The following is a 20,710-nucleotide window of genomic DNA, read 5'->3' on the forward strand; positions in this document are numbered from 1 at the left end:
TAGTGGAGAAATATCTCTTCTGTGGACACACAGCACACAAACCCATCATTCTTCCTTGAAGAATTTCCTTATCAAAGTCTATTATGGGACTTGGGACTGATGAGTTTAATGTTTCAATTGCATTGATCATATGACTGATTGGAAGCTCTGTAATGAATATTGTGTTGAAGGATATGTAATGTAAAGCTTCCTAGTTATATAAATATTGGCAGAAATTTTCCCAACTCACCCTTATTTGCAGTTTGTTTGCTCTTGAGGGATTTCTGTCCCCAGAATTTGCTTTATGATTTACTTGCTTCCTGTGGTTTCTTTAAGCAGGACTGGTAAAGCCCATCACACCCTCTTCACTTTCTCCACATGAACCCATGGGATGCAGCATCTATGGATCCATGAGAATCAGACCATAAATGAGTGAAAAGAGGTTGTGATTGGCAGCTGCAGAGTCCAGCTGGGCTCTCAAGTCTCTGGGCCATGGGAGGTATGTGTGATATATTTGTATTTTTATATCCGTATCCTTCTCCTGCTAACCAAACAAAGACAAAAGTTCTTACTTAATATCTTCTATTGAATGAACTTGGAATCTCAAACACAACATATTCAGAATTTTTAAAAAATATTATCTTGACCTCAGATTTTTACCTCTTCCGGGGATTCCAGTGTGGGTGAACTCACATATTTAACAAACATGTGTTGAGTCTGTCCTTAGTGCCAGACAGTGTTTTGGGCTCTGCAGCTACAGCAATGGCAAGACAGAAAACAGCAACAATAATAAACCATCTCATGGAGGTTGGATCTCAGCAGGGGATGCACAGTGAATAGAGTCACTAACTCTAAAGAAACATCTTCATGTGGCTGACCCTGCCCTAACCAGTTAGTCATCCTGGGGATTTGAAGCCGATTGCTGACAGCTGAGAGACATGCATTTCTATAACTCTGAGGAATGGATTGACTTGTGCAGAAGTTGATGGGTTTTTTTTGACCATGTGTGTTACAAATAATCCTGCATCGACAGGATGGTGTCAATCTCCTTGGCCTCACGAATGGCTGGGATCTTACTGTAGGTCAGAAATAAAACAGAACATTCCCATCCTCAGGAAGAATTCCTAAGGACAACCAGACAACTGAGTGTGAAGAGGCAATTAGTCATCAGATAGCCTCTCTCCTGCTCTCTTTGTGACAGATAAAGACCAGCAGAGATACAACAGCCCTGGAATCCTGCCATGGGAAGCAGCAGACAAGGAAGAAGAGAGGTAAACAGAAATGTAAATAAGGATGCCTGGGCAGGGGCTGAACATCCTTCCCTCATCGAGACACAGAACCCTGCCTTTCCACTGCTCTCTAGCTTTTCAGTTGACCTTTACCCCCGCACATCACTGAGGTGGTCACAAGGACCCTGGTGCATAATGACAGCTCGAGAACCTCTTGCCGATGCTAGGCCGCAGCCCTCACTGTCCGGCACTCCCAAACCAGGGCTGCACAGACTGCAAATCAGTGTGCCCCCAAATCAGTGCGCCCCCAAATCAGTGTGCCCCCAAATCAGCTACTTCAGCACTGACACCTCCTCCTCATGGTTTCTGACAGCGCTCTGGGAGCTTTGATCGTGAGCTTTAACAGCAGCTCCTTGAGTGTGTAGGGCATCATCCCATCTGCTCTACAATGCTCTGTCCCAACCCTCAGTGCTTTTGCTCAATAGAAAGTAAGCAGGACTCTGTCCAGGTTGAAAAGTGATGGTTCAAATAAATCTCATTGAATAAGAGGGAAGGGCAGTAACGAGTCCTGAGTCCTATGAGCTTTCCAGAGAGAAGAAGAATGTGACACACTGGATCACAGCTGCAGGCTGTTGTCAGGTTTCCATCAAAAGGACAAGCTCAGGGCCTCAACTAACGACCTCTTTCCTCTAGTCCTTCTCACCATGGTGTGGGTCATGCACATTCTTCCCAGCTCAGCTGCTGCATCAGATGCTAGATACCTCAACTCATGTGCAAAACAGCACTGCTTTCTAACTGGACCTTTTGCCTTCACACTATCCCCTCATTTTTTGTCTTCGTTGGAGAAGCTGGACTTTCCTTCTAAATCACAAACAAAAGACTGTGTCTTCCTTGCTTACAACCCACTAATGGTGTCCTATTGTTCTCCCCCTTCTGGCCAGTGTCACCTCTTTGATACACTACAATATGCCTTATTCCCATTGACTTCTGACCCTCCCTCTTCAGTTTGGTGTCAGCCCTGTGAAGACAGGAACCTTGTCTGTCTTGGTAACTCTCTATCATGAGCCCTCCCCCTAGCCTGGCACAGAGTAGGTGTTCAGGAGACAATAAGGATGATTAGACCTCTACATTGGTGCATGTGCCTGAGACAGACCCAGCTGCAGTCTATCCCTGCCTCCTCTGACCCATTTTGGGTCTGTCACCAGAGTAGCCTGTTCCTGGACTCAAAGGCTTTCTGATTGTTTCGAGACAGTCTGACAATGTGCTGTTGCTAAGGCTCCCTCTGTGGGCTGGCTCTGAGAGAACAAAGCTGCATTCTCCAGATCACTGTCCCTGACTTGCGTCCTGGGTGCTGGTTAGTGGCAGCACCAGGAAACATGCACACAAATGGTAAGGAGCCCAGCTGTCCTGACTGCGGGTGGTGCTGCAGGTAGCTCATACACATTGGAAACCTGGTGTGCCTTTGTCTCACTTTCCCAGACTGCAGCACTGTGGAGACCTCGATGGAGCTCTCTAAAGCCAACAGTAGAGATCAGCCTTGTCCTAAGCCTGGAGCCCAGAGATGCTCAGCAATGCCTTCTTGCCAGACTGGTAGCCCGAGCTTCAGTCCTGGATCCCTGCAGGTGGATATTCGCTGCAGGATATTTATATCAATATATGGATCCGTATATATATATCAGAGGTTTGGGGGCACTTCCTGATCATTGTTGGTACCAGGACACAATCCCAAGACCCTTATTGCTGCTGCTTCCAGTGCAGGAGATGGTGACTGGTTTAGCCACAGACAGACTGGTCAAACTATTATATTAACTATTATCTATATAAACTATTTTATTGAACTCCATTTAATCTCTTGTGTCTGAAGAGTGAACTCTGTTTCAATGCAGGGATATTTTTTATGGTATCCTCGTAGTGATTCTTAAGATGCAGTACACGTTTACATTTATTGGCACTTTTATTTGTCTAGATATCGCTGCCCTTTATATGACAATGTGCTGTAAATGAATAGTTAGGATCATCAGCCTAGAGTTGATAACTGAGCTTGGAAAGGTGATGAGAAACTAACAAGAGCATATTATGTGAGAAATGACTAGCACTGAGGATGTAAGATATTATTGAGTAGTGACAGAGCACCCCAGGAAAGACACTGAGAGGAAGATTCCAATGTGGGGGAAAAGCAGGAGAGGTCACTCAGGGCTCCTAATTGTTGGCTTTGTGTCAGATCAGGCTGACTCTGATTCCAGCTCCCAGTACACAGAGGAAGAGGGAGACTGAGATAACACCACTGTGCCCAGGACCCCATGAGTGGAGAGTCTCAGCAGCAGCCCCCAGATGCCTGGGGAGCAACAGTGTTGGGATGAGAGTAGAAGTGGCCTCAAAGGGAATGTATGGCCAAAGGGAGAGCTTATTGTGCTGAGTCCCTGGGTTTGGCTGTCACTTCAGGAGGGGCAGGTGAAGAAGAGGCACCTGCGTGCTGGTGGTCAGTTGTGCCACTGGTTTCATTTCTGAAATGGGAGCTATTTGGCTTCCTGATATCACAGCCCAAACTTAGCAGCTCACGTTGGCTTTGCTGAGTGTTAAAGCAGAACCACAATGCACCCCTGGTGCCCCTTCCTCTGAGAGATTTTCAAAAGTAAATTTAAATTTTAAAAAATTTTTTATGGGTACGTAAGAGTTGCTTAAACTTTCACTTTTTGAACTTTGTTTATTCTCATTATTAACTGTGGGAAGAGGAGACTGTGATGAACCTTTTTTTTTTTTTTTTTTTTAATGCTGCTTTCTACCTCTTCTGAGACTACTGAATTTCAGATGGATGTCTCATGGATGAGGGCAGGTGTGGCTGGGCCTGGACTGGTCAGTTGCTGGGACATTAGAAACATCAGAGAGTCAGATTCCAGCTTTGTGAGATGGGAACCACCTACCCAGCTCTCAGCAGCTACAGGACGTGACCCAACACAAACTAATAATGAGGATGGAGAATAGAATACCCTATGTGCTGACTCAAGCACATAGTAGAACCACTTAGGCAAATCTCCTGTTCTTTCCCTCTCCTCTTCAGACCTCGCATCTCACAGGCACGTGATCAGCCAGCATATGGCTGCAGCACTAACTCCAGGGATGAGCCCTGTGTTGCAAGTCAGTTCGACAGTCCCTTGGGGGAGATCATGTGAGAGATCTGGTCCAGCCGTTCTGAAGTCCAGGATTCCTGATCAGTGAATTAGGGAGAACAAATCTCACTCATTCTCGAGGGTTTGTTTTATGAGGCCTGGGACTGAGGAGCCATTTTGTCTCCATGTGGGAAATTGCCCTGGGGACAGGGCAGATCATCAAGCAGGGAAAGAAGGAAACAAAGAATCAGGTGGCTTCCATCAGTCCTGATTACACTTGTTTCTTCTGAAATGGGAGCCATTTGGCTTCCTGATATCACAGCCCAAACTCAGCAGCTCACCTTGGCTTTGCTGAGTGTTAAAGCAGAACCACAATGTACCTCTGGTGCCCCTTCCTCTGAGAGATTTTCAAAAGCAAATCAATTAAGCCCCCAGGTGTAAGCTCCTATAGGACAAGACCCCCTCCTACGTGATGAGTGATCTCTGTGCCTGCTTCAGCATCAGCTCTCCATTCACTCTTATTCATATGTTTCACCAAGGAAGAGACTGACTGAGCTTTTGGAAAGTCATTATGACCTCAATGAACTTCACAATTAAGCTGAAATAAAATCCAAATTTTAGAGAGGAAGAGGATCTTTCCTAGTCTTCTTCTAATGTAAACCATTGCAATAAGGCATGCCTTCCTCCTAACTACTGCAATGTGGTGTTTGTCATTTGTTAGGTGAGTTCTGTCATGGTTTGATTTCCAGTACAGTTTTCTGTGTTTCTCCTAGTAGACTCTGTTTGTCTTGGGATGTAATGATCCTTTCCTGACACCTACTTCCCAGCACAGCCTTCCCAGTCTCCACAGCAAGTGACCACGATGAGGATGTGTTGACCCATCTGTCATGACCCTGCCCAGAGGGACTGCAGTCTCCCTGCTCCTTAAGGCCTGTGGTTCAATCTGGAGCAGGGTCTCAGTCCTCCTTGGCCTGTTCATTCCCTTGGCCTCTTTTCCTCATTGAGAAAACGAGATGGATAGTCAGTAGGTATTATAAATCCTTTTTCATGAAAGAAACTGCTGAGAACATTAAGCACAAGCAATTCCCAAATCCCACACCTTCAGTTTCCTACTGATCCGGTGAAAATTGTGGGATACTGTGCTTTTCCAAAGCTACAAGTTTCTGACATGTGGGTGACACTGAGACTGAGGGGAATACATTTATCTTTCAAGTTCTGTTCCTCTAACAGTACTTTGAATCTTTAACTGTACTAGGGCACATCTGAGGAGGACCTGGCTCTGGATTAGGCTGTTCTGTGGGGACAGACACTCATCAATTCTTCTCTGTTTGTTTTTTGGTTGGGGCGGGACATGGCTGATCCCTGTTCCCTTCAGATATTGCATGCTATGCTAAAGGGGTTCTGCGTCCTACGCAAACTAAACATGGAAAGGATGCCTTGTTTTTTCACAACTAGTCTGGGAGTATTCTGCTGAGAGGGACATCTTTGAGGATGGGAGGAAAGAGGAGGCTACAATTACCAGATTGTGTTCTTGGAGGAACTCACATATGGCAGCAAAAGAAACAGCAGACGCCCAGCCTGGCCCAAACAATCACTGTTGATTGATAGATGTATCTGGCAGGAATCACTCAAGGAACTCTTGTTTCATTTCTCCGACAGGCCTGGAGCACTGTGGGAGAATTGAGGCTTCTGTCCAAGGCCTGGGAGCCAGAAGTAGCCGCATTCTGAAGCCACGGCCCAGTGAAGGTCAAGGAGACTGAGTGTCAAGACTCATACTGAAGATTCAACCTGGGAACACTGAGAATCAATTGATATGTTTATACATCATGAGTCTGGAGGTTCTACCTGGAAGTTATTGAAACCACTGAGGGTGCAGCCTCTCCCAAGGTTGGTGCTACTCACAGTGCAACAACTGCTGACCTTCTTGTCTACATCCTCAGCCACCTCAGCAAAGACTGGGCTCAGGATCCTGAGAGATGGGAAGGACGCAGACAGGTTAGACTGTGGTCACAGCCTCCCTGCATCCAGCAGAAAGGAGAGGAGAAAGGTGGAACACGCACTCCTGTCTCCAGGCATCTCTAGTCACTTGTGCTGAGTGGGGAGGCTGAGGAGGGGAGGGGTCCAGGCAATGGTGAGGACACCCCAGAGTTCTGCTTCTTGAAGATCCACAGTTTAGACTCAGTTTACCGTAGGCATCTTTTATTTTCTCCCCAAACCCTGTGCGGGGTGGGGTAGGTAGGGGTTCATGCAGATATACCTGACTCCCTGTGTGTCAGCCCATATTGTACATTGAGTCTGGGTTTTGTTTGTTTGTTTGTTTGTCTAAACATGGTAGGCCTTTGTAGGAGTGGCTCAGGGTCCCCTAGGCAGAAGTAGGCAGTTGGGCCCTAGCAGGCAGAGACAAGGACCCCTTCAGCTGCCCGCAGCTATGATAGCCCTGCTGACTTAGGACTCTCATCGCATTCTCTTTTGTAGGTGTACCTCATTTAGGTATCACAATGCTAATACTAAGATCACACTTAGGTATCACATACTCATTTAGGTATCTCCAAAGCCACAGACACCAGAGTCGTAGGGCATGGAGACACAGACTTTCCAAGCAGATCACCAGGAATGATGAAAAGAGTGGCTACTTGTATTTGCTTCCTGTCGGACTGAGATCCATATGATTTTTCTATTCAGGACAAAGCACCATGATTTAGAGTGATTAAGCGTCTTCAAATATTGCTCCCTCTCCTTGTATGTTATCATCTTGAGGTGAGCACTTCTGCTGTACTTTCAATGGACTGATCGTTATCCTTCCAGCTCTATTCAATGTCCTGATAGATTTGTTTCCATGGCTTCTATAACAATATTCCACAAACTGGGTGGCTTAAAAGAACATACATTTATTCTCTGTCACTTCTGGAGAGTAACAGTCTTAAATCAACCTGTCACCAGCTCCCTCTGAAGGCTCCAAGGACATATGCTTCCTTGCCCCTTCCTAGCCTCTTGTGGCTCCCAGCAATTTCTGACAGTCCTTGGCTTGTACTCTCATCTCTGACTTCATCACTACATGCTTTCTTCCCCGTGTGTATGACTGTGTGTCCTCTCCTTTCCGTTACAAGGACATCAATAATTGCATTTAGGCACACTCTAATTCAGTATGACCTAATCTTAACTAATTACATGAAAAAACACCCTATTTTCAATAGCACCCTATTTTCAATAGACATTTCAAAAAACATTTAGAGATGTTGTCTCTAAAGTTCTCCTCGCTTCCTTCTGAGACTTTATCTAAAGTGCTTTTCACTGTATTTCTACTGGCATTCCCTCCAAGGAAATCCATGCTGTTTCATTGGAGCACTTCAAAACTCTTCTAGTCTCTCCCCATTGCTCTATTGCCCAAAGTTCTGAATGTCTAGGTAATTTTTTTGTAGCAACAGCCCTCTTGGCAGAAAAATTTGTATTTTTTCCTATAGTAGCTATAGTAAATGACCACACACTGTGTGGTTTAATACAATAGAAATTTATTGTTTGACAATTCTGATGTGAGAAATCTGAAATCAAAATAACAACAAGGCCATGCTCACATTGAAGGCTCCGGAGAAGAATGCTTGCTTCTTGTAGTTTTTGGTGCCTCCCAGAAACACTTGCCATTCCTTGGCTTGTAACTTCATCATTTCAACCTCTGGCTTCATCATCCCATGGCCAACTTCACTTTGTGTATGTCTGTGTGTCATCTTCTGTACTAATAAGGACAAGAGTCTTTGGATTTAGGGTCCCTCCTAATCCTGTATGACCTCATTTTAACTAGTTTCATCTGCAAATAAGGTTTCACTTCCCAATTAGATTATGTTCTGAGGTTTCAGGTGGGTGTGAATTTTGGAATCACACTATTTAATCCATTATACCTGGCAGATGCATGCCTTGTTTGAGGCTGCTCTGCATCTCAGGCTAACCCATAAGCTGCTGACAGCTTGAGGCTGTCCACTGAGGTCTTCCAATAGCAGAGTCGAATACTCCTTTCTTGAAGGAGGACCTGGGTATCACATAATTACGTTTATCTAATGTGGTGTGTAGAATATAGTGGCTGTGGCAGGGACTCAGAGGTCTTGCTCTTCATTGTTAAGAGCCTTGACCAAAGCCGTCGTTTTCTGTATGGTTTTCCTCCTCTCCTTTTAACCTCAAAATCTGAGCTTTTCGGAAATGATTTCAGAATTTTTACCCTGTCAAGTTAATTAGGAATGAAGAGTGCTGTTTATCTGTTTCTGGTGTTCAATTTTTTAAAAAATAAAAATGGGATCTCTTACTGTGCCCAGGCTTGTCTTGAACTCTTGACCTCAGGTGATTCTCTTGCCTTGGCCCCTCAACATGCTGGGATTACAGGCATGAGCCACCACGCTTGGACTAAAATGTTTTGATAGAAGATGTCATAATTACTTTTTCCTCCAATATTCTTTGTTATCTTAGCCTGGTACAATTTCACATATTTCTTTGCAGCTATCTTTGTGGCTTTACTTTTTTGTAGAGGAGAATAAAGATAAATCATGTAAGATAGTCTTGTTTTAGAGAGGAGTGAAGCTTGTATCTGTAACATTCCTGCGCTGCAGACATTCCTGCCCTGTGCCATCTGTGCCCCCTCCCATCACAGAGCCTCCACTTCAGGGCCCTCAGGATACCCTGCAGAATCCTCGGAGTCTCTGGAGGGAAGATGCACTGGAGGCAGAGAGGCCAACGCTTTTATACTGCTGTGATGCTGATGCTTTCCTCCAGCAAACAGGGAGGCTCGGTTTTGGTACACTGGATTAAGTTGCAGAGAAAGAAGCTGCATTTCCTGAGTAAGAAGAATGTTTAATTTATGTCAACTTTATGTTTTGTATTATATTTTACAAATTAACTCAGTTTTGAGGGATTTAAAAATTTTTTATTTTGTTTTAGAATTTTCTAAAATTTGGTGAGCAGGACATTTTTTCCCTGTTTCGATTACGTGTCTTCAAAGCTTTATATGGTCCATTGCTGTGTTTATCATTATACATAGCATCATCTTTGAGTTGTGTCACTATAGTATCAAACTTTGCTCTTGGTAATTAAATGCTGGCCTGCCTGAATCTGTGTGTGTGTGTGTGTGTGTGTGTGTGTGTGTGTGTGTGTAACTTTTTTATTTTGCCACTCTTATAAATAACTTATAACTATGCAATTGATGATAGATCTTAGTATTGTGCTTTATGAACACATTGTTATAATAACATGGTGGGTTAAAAATAAACAATTTTGCAGCTAGAAGAATGTATTTTACCACTTTCTCTTGGGCCCTGGAGAACGAGCATCATGGGCCCATGTTAGCCAGATGCAGCCTCTGTGTGAAGAAGATGGAGATATTAGGAGCACAGGGTGAGGCTGAGCCAGGGTGTGTGTGTCTCACGTCCCCATCTCTGCATCGGGTCCCTACTTGATTTTCAGTCTCTGTGCTTGAAGACAAGGCTGCCCTCACCATCCCAGGTGCCTAGGCTGAAGACGAGGCTGAGTATTATTGTGCTCTGTGGTAGAGCAAGCAGCCATCTCCACAGTGATATATTTGATATCTGATATATTTGAAAATATTTTCACTATAGGTCTAGTTTTGTAAATTTTTAAAGTAGGAGGGTTTATTTGAAAATAACAATATTATAAGGTGGACTTCTCTCTCTCTCTCTCTTTTTCAGATTCTCCTCTGCTCCTGCAAAAAAAAAAAAAAAAAAAAAAAAAAAAAAAGGGTCAAGACTTTTTACCAACATTGGTACATTGGCACCCAAACAAGTTTATTTATTTAGAGCTTAATGGGGGAAGAGTTTATACTGTTTATATCTACAAAAATATATTTACCCAACATAATCAACCAACATAATTACCCAACATAATATCAACCTAAAGAAACAAAGGGAAATATCAACCAAAATATCAACCAAAGAAACATAGGGAAACTGTTTAGAACTCACAGACCTAAACCTGAGGAAGTAAACCAGGGATGAGTCTGAGAGCCATGTCCTTAATGAGGAGGGGTCACCCTATACCTGGGAATTCAGGAGCTCCTCAAGAGTACAATCTCAGGAGAAAGAGAAACTCAACTTCCCTGATGTTTCGGAGTTCAGGGAGTGACCAGCAAAGACTAGACCAAGAGCAGGGCCATGTATGGGCCAGGAAGGGGGCCGCGCATGCTGGACTTCTGCTCTAGTTGTCATCCCACCCAGAAACCCAGAAGACTATTTGTGTTTAGGGGACAAAATGATTCTGTTAGCATTTAGAGGCAGTAGAAAGGGAGGTATTTTCATTGAGTCTATAAACATAGACCAAGGATTGGGTATGAGAGGAGTTCAGGCAACAAGACATGGTGGGCACAGCCCCTGGACCTCACAATGGGGCTGGGCTTCCCCAGGCTTGTCTATTTTTCCTTCTGCCCCCAGGGAAAATAAGAAGCTGTTCATGCAAATCCACTCCCTCCCTTCTGGCTAGATGAGACCCTACCTGATTACTGATTCAAGAACCTGAGAGGGGACGTGAGGACAGAGGAGGTTGAGGAAGGAGCTGCTCTGAGTGTGGGCCCAGGAGGGTCCTCGAGGGAGCAACTGTTGGGAGCAGGCACAGGACCCTGCCCAAGAGGCTTTGCTGGACCCTGAGAGCACCAGGGTGCTGAGTCTCGTCAGTGAGCATGGGGAGCAGATCAGTCTCTGCCAGCCTGTGGCCAGTGACTCTCACCTAGCTGTGAGGAGCCCCCAGGCAGGGCCTGGGACAGTTACCCATTGCTCCTGCTGGTCACAGGCCCATCTTGGTTGTCTACAAGGGTCGTCAAGTTTAAAGCCTGGGAACTGGAGTCTGTAGTGGGGGTAGTCTTGTGGAGGGTTATGCCCTTCACCTGTGAAATTTGACCTCAATCCAGGTATTTGTCATCAGGAAGCACTGCAGAGTGATTCCACCAGAGCTCCCTCCCTGCATGTGAAGAAATTCATTCTGTAAAGGCAGTGGGGGCCTCTCCCAGAATCTCAGATACAGAGCAGGCTCACATTCTCCTATCTTTGGTGTGTGCTAATTCTTTCTTTCTAGGACAGCCAAGCACATGCACCATGAGAGCTCTGTGCACATGGACGTGATTGGAGACGGCTAAAGTCCACGTTGATTACGTGACCCTGTGAGTCAGGGTGAAGGCCTTGTGTCTCCAGGGAAGTTGTCAGTTCCCATCATTGTATAGGCAGCTCACAAATGTGGAATATGGACAAAGGTAGTGGGAGCTGGTCACAGTGATTTCCCTGTAAATGCACCTGTGAGGAGCTCTACAACCTGGAAATTTAAATCCCATCGGGGGCAGGTGAGTGGCAAAAAACCACAAATGTTCGTGTGCAAACTTCAATGTTTCAAAAGTTCTTGAGAAAATATTTACACACAGGAATCATATGCTGTGAATTAGAACTCCAAAATGTCTAGGAAGGTGAAAACTAAACACGGAGTTAGGAGACAGCCCTCTGAACTGTGAGTCAGGCCAGCGGGAAGGAAGTGTGGACAGAGCAGATCAGCCGGGAGGTTTTTGTCTCACTTCCACTCTGCCTGTGTCACTGTGGGTTACACGAAGTTGCTCCCAGTGCCGTGGTTTGCCCCACAGTGGTAGTCACTCTCATCCTCTTCCTGGATGTTCTTGATGGTCAGGTACCGATTCAGGCCCGAGCCCGAGCCTGAGAAGCGATCAGGGATGCCATCCCCCTTGGATCCCACAATCCCACCTGTGCCCACTCGCATCACAAACTGGGGGCCCTTCCCTGGTCTCTGCTGGTGCCACTCCACCTCATAATTACTGTAGCCGCTGCTCAGGGTGCAGGTGAGTGTGACCGAGGCTCCCAGGGAGGCCGATGCAGAAGGTGGCTGAGTCAGCACAGGCTGGGAGAGGGACCCCGGAAACACAGACACCCGTGAGGGCTCCTGTTGGTGGGTGGCTGATGAGCTGTTGGAGGAGGAAGAGCAGGGATGGGCAGCTGGGGGCTGGGAGGTGGGAATCCCCCTGGGGGCCCAGCCCACTGCCCACCCTGACCTGTGAGGAGACTGAGGAGGGTGAGGAGCAGAGGAGCCCAGGCCATGGCGGAGATGATGCAATGCTGGGTTCTGAGCTGAGCCTGAGCCCCCAAAACCTCTTATTTCCTCAGCGAAGAACTGGGGGGCAGGGGCATCACATTCCATGCAAATCGGTTCCCTCCCAGGGGTTGGTGATTAACAAGCACAGAGCTCAGAGGAAGAGCTCGGGTCCCTTAGGATTCACTGACTTTGCCTCCCCCTGGTGGCCAAGTGCTGCATCACACTCAGGGCTCAGACAAGGTCTCCCTGGGCCCCTGCTTCACCTGGAGGCCAAGTGGGTGTCCGGCAGGCTGCTCAGGCTCCATTTCTAATGTCTCAGGAACCTCTACAGTGCTTCTTTCCCTCTGGGGTCCCACAGTAGGATGCAATGACTAGATCAGTTAATCCTGGAGCCCGCCCAAGGCACGGGTTCCAACTTTCATTCTAGGATGGGCGAGCCCGTCAACTGTTATTCCAAACAAACTGAAGATGTGTCCACACTTGTATATGATCACCTTCTCACTGTGTCCATTTCCTAATCTCCTCCTCTTATAAGGATACTGGTCCTTATGATCTCATTTCATCTTAATTACTCTCTGTAAGCCTCTGTCTCCAAATACAGTTACATTGGGGGTTAAGGCTTCAACGTGAATTACGGACAATTTTAGTCCATAACGAGCAGTAATTAGAGTGCTTTTTTAACTGATGAGAATGAGTCAGCATAGGATAAATAGATAAGCATGAAAAGAACAATTTTATGAGTATAACATTACATATATTTTGGCATTTGAACAAGTATAATTTTAATTGTCATAAAATATACACAACATAAAATGTGCCTTTTAAATCACTTTTAACTGTAAAAGTCACTGGTCATAAGCACATTCACAATGTGATAGAATTGCCTGGCATGGTGGCTTGCACCTGTAGTCCCACCTACTCAGGAGTCTGAGGCAGGAGGCTTGCCTAGACCCAAGAGTTCAAGGATGCGGTGAGCTATCACAGCACCACTGCACTCCAGCCTGGGCAACAGAGCAAGACACCATCTCTTTAAAAAAAGTGATACAGTCATCACCATTATCAGTCTCCATAACCTTCTCATAATCCCAAGTGAAAAGTTTGTACCCTTAAAATGTTTATTTCCCCCTCCCCTCTCCCCTAGCCCCTGGTAACCAGTGGAGAAGAAGGGGATTGGGAAACTGGGTGAGGGAGAACTCAGTACAGGAAGAAGCAGAGCAGAGACAGCACCCATGCTGGCTCTTGGGAGATGCTGCTTGAGCAGGTGAAAGCTTTCTGTGGCTGTGTTTCTATCACTGGATGACCACGCTGATGCAGGCTGCCCACTGTGGGATGCAGTTTCAAGTCTCGTGGGTCCCATGGCAGTGTGTCCTGTGATTCCACCTTTCTCCCCAACAATGTGTCAGAAACAAACACTGATAGCCTTCTGTTGGGGTACTTGACACTGAATTCCCTACCTCTTCCTACGTGCATTCTCCAACAGTCATGTTACGTATCCTCCAGAGACCTGAGAAACGTCCTGCTTTCAGTCCAATTCTTTCATGCTGGTCAAGGGGTATTGTGTCAGTAGAACATGGATTCTGCTTGCCAATATGCTAAAGAGAGTTTGAATCTATGGTAAAAGCAAATGAGATTGTACTATAATTTTGATATCTAACACTATTCATGTTGATTGTGTGCCATTCTTTTCTGGGATCAGAAATAACTTTGGATCATGTGTTCTCTATTTTATGTCCTTTGAAAATTTTCTTCGTGTTTGGTAGCACTGTCTCATGGTGAACAGGGCTTGAACTTTTGAATGAAAATGTTTGATCCACACATGCACACACACACACACACACACACACGAGAGAGAGAGAGAGAGAGATCTGTGGACAGTTGAGCTAGGATAGGCTGGCCTGTGATACAGCGAGTAAGGAGAGAAGGCAGGAAGAATAAGATGACCCTCAGTGTTCTTATGTTTGCCCCTGATGGATCTTCTTGTCCAGTGATTGAATCCATTTCTAGCACCGAGACACCAGCCAGAGGGTGCTCTACCACAGCATCCCAGCCCATGTCACTCATAGGGCAGTAAGAGAGATCCTTTGGAGGATACTTGAAGGACAGTCCAGTGTTAATGGAAATTATGTAGTTGTTTTCTGATAATAAGATTGCTGGAAAGTAAAGCCCCTTGAAAATATCTTTGTAAGCCACACCTTGACTGACACCGTTTTTATAAAATCTTACCTCACTCTGGGGAGTCTCCTTTAGGCTCTTCTCAGCTTTAGTCAAAAAGTCTTTTTCCTCAAAATACAAATAATTCTTGAACTTTATCAAGGCCTTATCTTTGTAAGTATCAGGCAAAGACTTGACTGTCTTTGCTTCTTCAGAAAGATTCATGTAAAATCCCAGGATGTCTCCCTGTCTGTGGCTAGAAGAGTAGTGTTTGCTAATGGACTGGTGGAGCTTCATTCCCTTTAATTCTCCCAAGAATAGTTCAATGTATCATAACCTAAGGGAGCTTGACAGCTACCTAAAGACTGGGACCAACCCAGTCTGGCAGCAGTGTCTGGTGGCATCTCATCCATGGTGATATCAAGGTAGCCCATGAGAATCCCATACTGTAAAGTAGCCCTTCTGTTCAACCACAGTCAGCCAGCCAGTCATTGGAGACTTTTAACTGGGGAGCCCAATCATGTCAGGCTAACAAAACCTGTTCATACAAGCAGCCTCTGTAGAGGTCTCCAGGAATAAGGAATTTTGCTCAACAGTCAAGTTCAAGTTTCTGAGGACCAAGGGCATGGGGATCAGGCTCAGCTAGAATATAGTGGTAGTTATCTTTGTTCAATGGGTGCTCCAAGGTGTATGAGAGGGAAGGCACTGAGCAGAAAGCCCTGGGTCTTCTTGGTGGTCCCTGTGATCTCCCCATTCAGCTGTTTGCACTGAGCTTCTTCTCCTTTTTTCTGCTCCTTCCTGTTGCAGTTCCCTATTCAGATTGCCCCTGAATGGGGGACAAGGTCCCTTTTTGTTGTTGTTGTATAAATAAGACCAATGTTACCAAGGTCCTGGTCCAAAAGTCCCAATCTTGGGTCATCTCCTTTTGGGCCTTTACCCACTAGATCCAGTGGTTCCTTTACCAAGAACACATCATTTTCTTTACTCATTGTTTTCACAATTGCATTTGGTCAAGTCATTTTCCCAGGTGCCTGTACAATAAATGGTACGATAACCTTATCTTTGGAAAAGGTTGTCTTTGGATATTCATCCTGTGTTTGTGACTGCCATGTCAAGTTGGCCAAAGCACTAAAGCACATTTCCTTCACATTTGCTCACATCTGGGAGAAATAGGTATTCTCGGTGTGACTGCATATATGGCAATGAAAACTATAGTTAGTCATGAAAGGTAGGCAGGATGAAGTATCTATATCAGATTTATCAACTGTGACCCATTTTGTACAGCAACGGTTTCCCCTTTCCAGCTGGAGCAGCTGCTACCATCGCCACCAGCTTCATCTGTCCCTCTTCTGCGGCCCTTGCATTTGTGGCCACTTCTGGGCTGGGCCCGGCACCTCAGCGCTATCATCATGCCCCCCAACCCAGATTTCTTCACACTATTGTGAGTCCCCTGTAATGAGGCACCTCCAATTCTCTCGGATTGTTAGGATGCTGCAAGGCTGGCAAAAAATGAAAGATGTCCTAGAGACTTGTTCACACTCTCCTACTACTGTATCTTTCTACTGTACTTGGAAGTAGAGCAACTGTGCCAAATATAAATCTTCCCCTTTTTGATTGTGGTAAAATATTCAAACATAAAATTTATTATCTTAACCATTTTCATGTGGACTCTTCAGTGTCATTAAGTACACTAACTTGTTGTACAATCACACTGCTACCTTCCATCTGCAGGAATTTTTTATCTTCCCAAGTTAAAACTTCACAACCGTTAAACAATAACTGCCTGGCCTGGTTTGGTGGCTCACTTCCTTAATTTCAGCACTTTGAGAGGCCGAGGTAGGTGGATCACTTGAGCCCAGGAGTTTAAGACCAGCCTGAACAAAATGGCAAAACCCATCTCTACTAAAAAAGATACAAAAAGTTAGCCGAACATGGTGATGCATGCCTGTAATCTCAGCTACCTGAGAGGCTGAGGCATGAGAATCACTTGAACTCAGGAGGCAGAGGTTGCAGTTAGCCAAGATTGTGCTACTACACTCTAGACTGGGTGACAGAGAGAGACTCAGTCTCCAAAAAAACAAAGTAAAAATAACTAAACAAAAAACAAATAACTGTCCATTCTCCACCAGCTCTCCACCCCGAGGACCTGAGAAACATCATTATACTTCTTGTCACTCTAGATTTTACTAGGTACCTCATATAAGGGTAGTCAAACAATGTTTTTTCTTTTGACGCCAGCTTATTTCTGCTGGCATGATGGCTTTAAGGTTTATCCATGCCATAGCATGGGCCGGAACATTCTCTTTAAGGCTGAATACTATTTTCTTGTGTGTGTGTGTGTATACTATATCCCATTTATCCATTCGATAGACACTTGGGCTGCCTCCACCTTTTAGCTATTGTGAACAATGCTGCTATGAACAAGAGTGTACAAATTTCTCCTTGAGATCCTGCTCTCAATTCTTTTAGGCACATACCCAGAAATGAAAATTCTGTTAGAATGGTAATTATACGTTTAATTTTTTGAGGAACTGTCCTAAGGCTTCCACAGTGGATGCATCATTTTATAGTTTCCTCAGCACTGCATTAGCAGTGACAATTTCTACTCATCTTTACTAGAACTTGCTATTTTCTATTATTTTGGTAATGCCATCCTAATGGGTGTGAAGTTGTATATTATTGTGGTTTGATTTGCATATTTCTAATGATTAGTGATGCTAAGCATCGTTTCATGTGCTTATTGGCCATTTGTTGATCTTCTCTGGAAAAATATCCATTCAAGTCAGGAGCCCATGTTTTATTCAGATTGTTTCTATTTTTGTTATTCCTGATGAGTTGTAGGAGTTCTTTCTATATCCTGGACCCCTTATCAGATACAAAATTTGCAAAATATTTTCTGACTCCATGATTTGCATTTTCACTCTGTTGACAGTGTCCTTTGATGCACAAAAGTTTTACAATTTGATGAAATCCACTTTATCTATATTCTTCTATTTTCTCTTATGCTTTTGGCATCAAATACAAGAAATCATTTCCAAACCCAGTGTTGTGAAACTTCTTCCTAATATTTTCTATCAAGATTTTTATAGTGATGGCTCTTCCATTTGGGTCTTTATCCATTTCCCGATTGCGTGTGGATATCCAGTTTTCTCAAAAACATATTTTATGCAGTCTGTCCTTTCCCCACTGAATGTTCTTGGTACCCTTGTTTAAAATCATTTTTCCATATGACGAAGAGATTCTTTTCAAGTGCTCAATTCTATTCTATTTGTCTCTGTGTCTGTCTGTCTATTCAACTCTGGTTTAATTGGTACAGCTTTGTAGTATTTTTGAAATCAGGAAGTGTGAAATCTCCAACACTGTTATTCTTTTAGAAGAATATTTGGGCTATTTGGGGTCCTGTGATATTTGATATAAATTTTAGAATTGATTTTTTCTACTTTTGCAAAAAAAATATAATTGGAATTTTGATAGAGGTTGAAATGAATCTGTAGATTTCTTTTGGTTTGTATTGATTTCTTAACAATATCAAGTTTTTCAATATCTGAACAAAGCTTTTCTTTCCATTTATGTGTGTATTCTTTAATTTCTTTTAGCAATGTTTTATAGTTTTCAGTATCAAAGAGTCTTTCCCCTTCCTGATTCTTAACTATTTTATTCTTTCTGATGCTGTTGTAAATTGAATTGTTTTCTTAATTTAATTTTGGGTTGTGTCCTGTCTGATTGTTTCCTGTTTGGTTGATTAAGTATAGAAATACAAGAACCGACCCCCCACCACTTTTTGTTTTTATTTGTTGGAGAGACAGTGTCTCATTTCATTTCCCATGCTGATCTTGAACTCCTGATTCTAAACAATCCTTTCACTGCAGCTTCTCAAAGTGCTGGGATTACAGGTATGAACCATCATACCTGGCCGTCAGATGGCTTTATGTCTTGATTTTGTATTCTGAAATATTACCAAATGTATTTCACAGTTCTAACAGTTTTTTGGGTGGGACTTTTTAATTTAATTTTATTTTTTTATTTAATTATTTTACTTTAAGTTCTGGGATACATGTTTGTAGAACGTGCAGGTTTGTTACAGAGGTATACATGTGACACATATACATGTGATAGGTTTGCTGCACCTATCAACCTGTCATCTAGGTTTTAAGCCCTGATTTCATTAGGTATTTGTCCTAATGCTCTCCCTCCCCTTGCCTCCGACTCCCCAACAGGCCCCAGTGTGTGATGCTCTCCTCCCTGTGTCTATGTATTCTTATTGTTCAACTCCCACTTACGAGTGAGAACATGCAGTGTTCGGTTTTCTGTTCCAGTGTTACTTTGCTGAGAATGATGACTTCCAGAGTCATCTATGTCCCTGCAAAGAACATGAGCTCATTCTTTTTTATGGCTGCATACTATTTCATAGTGTATATAAGCCACATTTTCTATATCCAATCTGTCATTGATGGCCATTTGGGTTGTTTTGAAGTCGTTGGTACTGTAAACAGTGCTGCAATACACATACATGTACATGTGTCTTTATGGTAGAATTATTTATAGTCCTTTGGGTGTATACTCAGTGACGAGATTACTGGTCTCAAATGGTATTTCTGGTTCTAGATCCTTGAGGAATCCCCACCCTCTCTTCCACAATGGTTGAACTAATTTACACTCTCATCGACAGTGTAAAAGCATTCCTATTTCTTCACAGCCTCACCAGCATCTGTTGTTTCCTGACTGTTTAATAATCGCCATTTGTTTATTTCTCAGAAATTTGTTTAAGTTCCTTGTAGATTCTAAATAGTAGACCTTTGTCAAAATATTAGACTTTGTCAAAAGGGTATCTTGCAAAAATTTTCCCCCATTCTGTAGGTTGCTTGTTTACTCTGATGATTGTTTCTTTTACTCTGCAGAAGCTCTTTAGTTTGATTAGATCCCATTTGTCAATTTAGTTTTTGTTTCCATCGCTTTTGGTATTTTAGTCATAAAGTATTTGCCCATGCCTACGTCCTGAATGGTAGTGCCTAGGTTTTCTTGTAGGGTTTTTATGGTTTTGGGTTTTACATTTACGTCTTCAATCCATCTTGAGTTAATTTTTGTATAAGGTATAAGGAAGTGGTCCAGTTTCTGTTTTCTGCCTATGGCTACCAGTTTTCCCAGCACCATTTATTAAATAGGGAATCCTTTCCCCATTGCTTGTTTTTGTAAGGTTTGTCAAAGATCAGATGGTTGTAGATGTGTGGTGCTATTTCTCAGGTCTCTGTTCTGTTTCATTGGTGTATGTGTATATATACAGATATGTGTACATATATATGTGTGTGTATGTATATATATATATGTTTTGGTACCAGTATTATGCTGTTTTGGCTACTGTAGCCTGGTAGTGTAGTTTGAAGTCAGGTAGTGTGATGCCTCCAGCTTTTTTCTTTCTGCTTAGGATCGTCATGGTTATATGAGCTCTTTTTTGGTTCTATATGAAATTTAAAGTAGTTTTTTTTCTATTCTGCAAAAAAAGTCAGTGGCATCTTGATGGGAATAGCATTGAATCTATAAATTACTTTGGGAAATATGGCCATTTTCATCATATTGATTCTTCCTATCCATGAGAATGGAATGTCTTTTCATTCATTTGTGTCCTCTCTTATTTCTTTCAGCAGTAGTTTGTAGTTCTCATTGACAAGGTCCTTCAAGTCCCTTGTAAGTTGTACTCCTAGGCATTTTATTTTCTTTGTAGCAATTGTGAATGAGAGCTCACTCGTGATTTGGCTCTCTGCTTGTCTATTTCTGGTGTGTAAGAATGCTTGTGATTTTTGTACATTGGTTTTGTATCCTGAGACTTTGTTGAAGTTATTTATCAGCTGAAGGAGTTTCTGGGCTGAGATGATTGGGTTTTCTAACTAACCAATCATGTCATCTGCAAACAGAGACAATTTGACTTCCTCTCTTGCTATTTGAATATGCTTTATTTCTTTCTCTTGCCTGGTTGCCCTGGCAGAACTTCCAATCCTATGTTGAATAGAAGTGGTCAGAGAGGGCATCCTTTTCTTGTGGTGGTTTTCAAATGGAATGCTTCCAGCTTTTGCTCATTCAGTATGATATTGGCTATGGGTTTGTCATAAATTGCTCTTATTATTTTGAGATATGTTCCATCAACACTTAGTTTATTGAGAGTTTTTAGCATGA

The 20,710-nt window shown here is 43.5% G+C and overlaps 1 protein-coding gene, 1 long non-coding RNA gene, 1 pseudogene and 2 gene segments (V, D, J or C); 1 reads left to right on the forward strand and 4 right to left on the reverse strand.

Moving 5' to 3' along the window:
- Positions 1–20,710, reverse strand: part of LOC104671035 — a 724,295-nt gene that overhangs the window by 641,098 nt on the left and 62,487 nt on the right.
- LOC104674970 (immunoglobulin lambda-1 light chain-like) overlaps positions 1–20,710 on the reverse strand; it is a 651,096-nt gene that overhangs the window by 619,290 nt on the left and 11,096 nt on the right. The window lies entirely within an intron of this gene.
- The window catches only part of LOC104674962, a 66,613-nt gene that overhangs the window by 40,625 nt on the left and 5,278 nt on the right, over positions 1–20,710 (reverse strand).
- Positions 321–9,428, forward strand: LOC115892675. The gene is made up of 3 exons (XR_004052554.1): positions 321–478; positions 1,181–1,250; positions 5,975–9,428. It is a non-coding gene; the product is annotated as an uncharacterized LOC115892675 (long non-coding RNA).
- On the reverse strand, positions 12,543–15,950 carry LOC115892732 (annotated as a pseudogene).

This window comes from Rhinopithecus roxellana, chromosome 13 (genome assembly GCF_007565055.1).
Source record: "Rhinopithecus roxellana isolate Shanxi Qingling chromosome 13, ASM756505v1, whole genome shotgun sequence".
Classification (NCBI taxonomy): Eukaryota; Metazoa; Chordata; class Mammalia; order Primates; family Cercopithecidae; genus Rhinopithecus; species Rhinopithecus roxellana.